The following is a 4640-nucleotide window of genomic DNA, read 5'->3' as shown; positions in this document are numbered from 1 at the left end:
AGAAAGACTGCTGGTTTAGACACTGGGGCAGTGGCAGCCCGCGGGACAGTGTCGGCAGATTCGGCAGCGCAGATTTGTGCGGCTGCAGGTTCGTCGGGGAAAATCGGCAGCGCAGATTTTGCGACGAACATGGGCTGGGCGATGGACTGTCCAGGCCAGGCAGGAAAATTTGTCGAGGGGACACGCTGACGAAACAGCGCTGGTTCAGGCACGGCGGGCAGTGTTGGAATCGGCAGCGCCGACGAAATCGGCAAAGTCGGCAGAATCGGCAGCGCAGATTTTTCGACGAACACGGGCTGGACGGTGGACTGTCCAGGCCAGGCAGGAAAATTTGTCGAGGGGACACGCTGACGAAACAGCGCTGGTTCAGGCACGGCGGGCAGTGTTGGAATCGGCAGCGCCGACGAAATCGGCAAAGTCGGCAGAATCGGCAGCGCAGATTTTTCGACGAACATGGGCTGGACGCTGGACTGGCCGGGCCATGCAGGAAAATTCATCGAGGGGACACGCTGACGAAACAGCGCTGGTTCAGGCACGGCGGGCAGTGGTGGAATCGGCAGCGCCGACGAAATCGGCAAAGTCGGCAGAATCGGCAGCGGGTGCTGGCGATGGGTCTGGACGGGCTGGATAGTCCAAGGCTCGACGAGAAAGACTGCTGGTTTAGACACTGGGGCAGTGGCAGCCCGCGGGACAGTGTCGGCAGATTCGGCAGCGCAGATTTGTGCGGCTGCAGGTTCGTCGGGGAAAATCGGCAGCGCAGATTTTGCGACGAACATGGGCTGGGCGATGGACTGTCCAGGCCAGGCAGGAAAATTTGTCGAGGGGACACGCTGACGAAACAGCGCTGGTTCAGGCACGGCGGGCAGTGTTGGAATCGGCAGCGCCGACGAAATCGGCAAAGTCGGCAGAATCGGCAGCGCAGATTTTTCGACGAACACGGGCTGGACGGTGGACTGTCCAGGCCAGGCAGGAAAATTCGTCGAGGGGACACGCTGACGAAACAGCGCTGGTTCAGACACGGTGGGCGCAGTGTTGGAATCGGCAGCGCCGAGAAAATCGGCAAAGTCGGCAGAATCGGCAGCAGGTGCTGGCGATGAGTCAGGACGGACTGGATAGTCCAAGGCTCGATGAGAAAGACCGCTGGTTTAGACACTGGGGCAGTGGCAGCCCGCGGGGCAGTGTCGGCAGATTCGGCAGCAGTGTCTGCCGATTCGGCAGCGTTGGCTTGTTGGCGCGGGGGGCCGATTCGAGTGGGGACTTGGGCAGCGGGCAGTGAAAGCAAGAGTTTCCCCGATGCTGCCGGGAAAAACGCTCCCCGGGATGGCCGGGTGAGATGACCCGGCGGCCCGCGACGGGTCATTCAATTCCATGCCCCGTCAACATAACTCCCGATGTACTGTTTGCTTTTTCGGAAGAAGAGATCCATCCCCCCATCCTCGGCCAGCCAAAAACGCTCCAATTAATGGCCGGGTGAGATGACCCGGAGGCCCGCGACGCGTCATTCAAATCACTGCCCTATCGGCTACAACTGCTGATGGGTGGGATTAGAGGCCTGCCATGGTGGTGAGGGGCGGCGAGGACCGTGAAAGCTAGAGTTTTTCAGAGGCTGCCGGGAAAAAGGCCCCTCGGGTGGCGGGGTGCGAGGACCAGGCGCGTCATTCAATTCTCTTCCCTATCAACTTGGCTCCCGTTGGCGGGATTGGAGGCCTACTGTTTGTTACAGGGCTAAAATCGTCAGGGGAAGAGCTGACGAAACAATGCTGGTTTGGATGCAGGGGGTAGTGTTGGAATCGGCAGCGCGGACAAAATCGGCAAAGTCGACAAAAAAGACTGTTGGTCTGGACATCGGGGCAGCGGCAGCCATGCCGACAGGGGGGGAAATCGGCAGCACAGATTTGTGCAGCTGCAGGTTCGTCGGGGAAATCGGCAGCGCAGATTTTTCGATGAACATGGGCTGGAAGATGGACTGTCCAGGCCAGGCAGGGAAATTCGTCAAGGGGACACGCTGACGAAACAGCGCTGGTTCAGGCACGGCGGGCAGTGTTGGAATCGGCAGCGCCGACGAAATCGGCAAAGTCGGCAGAATCGGCAGCGGGTGCTGGCGATGAGTCTGGACGATTTATAGTCCAGGGCTTGATGGAAAAGACTGTTGGTCCAGACAATGGGGCAGTGGCAGCGCGGATTTGTGCAGCTGCAGGTTCGTCGGGGAAAATCGGCAGCGCAGATTTTTCGACGAACAGGGGCTGGGCGCTGGACTGGCCGGGCCAGGCAGGAAAATTCGTCAGGGGGGCACGCTGACGAAAACAGGGGCTGCGGAGTGGAAAATCGGCAGCGCAGATTTTTCGACGAACAGGGGCTGGACCGGCCGGGCCAGGCAGGAAAATTCGTCAGGGGGGCACGCTGACGAAAAGAGGGGCTGCCGCGTGGAAAATCGGCAGCGCAGATTTTTCGACGAACAGGGGCTGGACGCTGGACTGGGCCAGGCAGGAAAATTCGTCAGGGGGCACGCTGACGAAAAGAGGGGCTGCCGCGTGGAAAATCGGCAGCGCAGATTTTTCGACGAACATTCGTCAGGGGGGCACGCTGACGAAAAGAGGGGCTGCCGCGTGGAAAATCGGCAGCGCAGATTTTTCGACGAACATTCGTCAGGGGGGCACGCTGAGGAAAACAGGGGCTGCCGCGTGGAAAATCGGCAGCGCAGATTTTTCGACGAACAGGGGCTGGATGCTGGACCGGCCGGGCCAGGCAGGAAAATTCGTCAGGGGGGCACGCTGACGAAAAGAGGGGCTGCCGCGTGGAAAATCGGCAGCGCAGATTTTTCGACGAACAGGGGCTGGACTGGCCGGGCCAGGCAGGAAAATTCGTCAGGGGGGCACGCTGACGAAAAGAGGGGCTGCCGCGTGGAAAATCGGCAGCGCAGATTTTTCGACGAACAGGGGCTGGACGCTGGACTGGGCCAGGCAGGAAAATTCGTCAGGGGGGCACGCTGACGAAAACAGGGGCTGCCGCGTGGAATGGCAGCCTACACGCAGATGCGAATTCGGCAGCGCACGATGGCTTGAGCAGGTCATGGGTTCGACTTGGCGCGATCTGAAACCTGGACGAGGGACTGTCGACGCTGGACGAGCCAGCGCGGTGGCCTGTCGTGCCCCGTTCAGGGGGGGCCTGCCGCGGAGACAGCCCTCGCGGGCTCGACAGCGCAGGCCAGCGTCCCCGACGTCGCTGGCCGCGGCAGGCGAGCTGCCGGGGTTCCCGCATTCCTACAAGAAAACGTCGTGCTTTCCACATGAAACCAATCCAGTAAAATCAGCCATATTTTTATGAGGCTGCCCACTGAATTTGGGGTCATTCCGGGCCGGTTCCTAGTTTTGCGGATTTACTCGATTTCTAATGGTAGGAAAATTAAAACAAATACTTCCCGACCTCGAAAAATTCTGGGAAAATTAATGAAGGTGGATTGGATTTTTGCCAACCTCTGTGCAAAATTTCAGCTCAAAATACCAAGAAATGAATTTTTTAGAGGGGGGGTGACAGCTGGGACCTAGTAGTGTCTCCCCCTGCCAGAGCTGCAATGACACTTATTGCTCTTTAGGGAGCCACCAGGCCGGCGCCCCTCAAAGACCACACGCGCTGCGCGCGCCCGCCCGCGCTGGGCGCTGGGGCGCTGGGGCCTGAGGGCCTGGGGCCCTTGGGGGCCCTTGGGCGCGCTCGCGCGCGGCCCCCGCAGCCATGCCGCGCTGCGCGACGCGCGGACAGCCCCTGCTGGCTTGCTCTCTCGCCCGCGGGGGGGCTGCCTTCGGGCCCTGGCCCCCCGCGTTCTGGCCTGCCCCCTGCGTGGGAGAGGCTAGGCGCTGCAGGGGCCAGCCCGACGTCGCTGGCCGCGGCAGGCGACAGCCCGACATCGCTGGCCGCGGCAGGGGCCAGCCCGACGTCGCTGGCCGCGGCAGGCGACAGCCCCTGCTGGCTTGCTCTCTCGCCCGCGGGGGGGCTGCCTTCGGGCCCTGGCCCCCCGCGTTCTGGCCTGCCCCCCGCGTGGGAGAGGCTAGGCGCTGCAGGGGCCAGCCCGACGTCGCTGGCCGCGGCAGGCGACAGCCCCTGCTGGCTTGCTCTCTCGCCCGCGGGGGGGCTGCCTTCGGGCCCTGGCCCCCCGCGCTCTGGCCTGCCCCCCGCGTGGGAGAGGCTAGGCGCTGCAGGGGCCAGCCCGACGTCGCTGGCCGCGGCAGGCGAGCCGCCGGGGTTCCCGCATTCCTACAACAAAACGTCGTGCTTTCCACATGAAATCAATCCAGTAAAATCAGCCATATTTTTATGAGGCTGCCCACTGAATTTGGGGTCATTCCGAGCCGGTTCCTATTTTTTCCGATTTCCTCGATTTTTAATGGTAGGAAAATAAAAAAAAATACTTCCCGACCTCGAAAAATTCTGGAAAAATTAATAAAGTTGGATTGGATTTTTGCCAACCTCTGTGCAAAATTTCAGCTCAAAATACCAAGAAATGAATTTTTTAGAGGGGGGGTGACAGCTGGGACCTAGTAGTGTCTCCCCCTGCCAGAGCTTCAATGACACTTATTGCTCTTTAGGGGGGTGCCCCCTGACTGGCCATGGGGCGCGCTGGCCTGGCGCCCATAGGCCTGCCGCGG

This window comes from Populus nigra, chromosome 2, assembly GCF_951802175.1.
Source record: "Populus nigra chromosome 2, ddPopNigr1.1, whole genome shotgun sequence".
NCBI classification, from domain to species: domain Eukaryota; kingdom Viridiplantae; phylum Streptophyta; class Magnoliopsida; order Malpighiales; family Salicaceae; genus Populus; species Populus nigra.
This window is presented reverse-complemented; position numbering follows the sequence as displayed.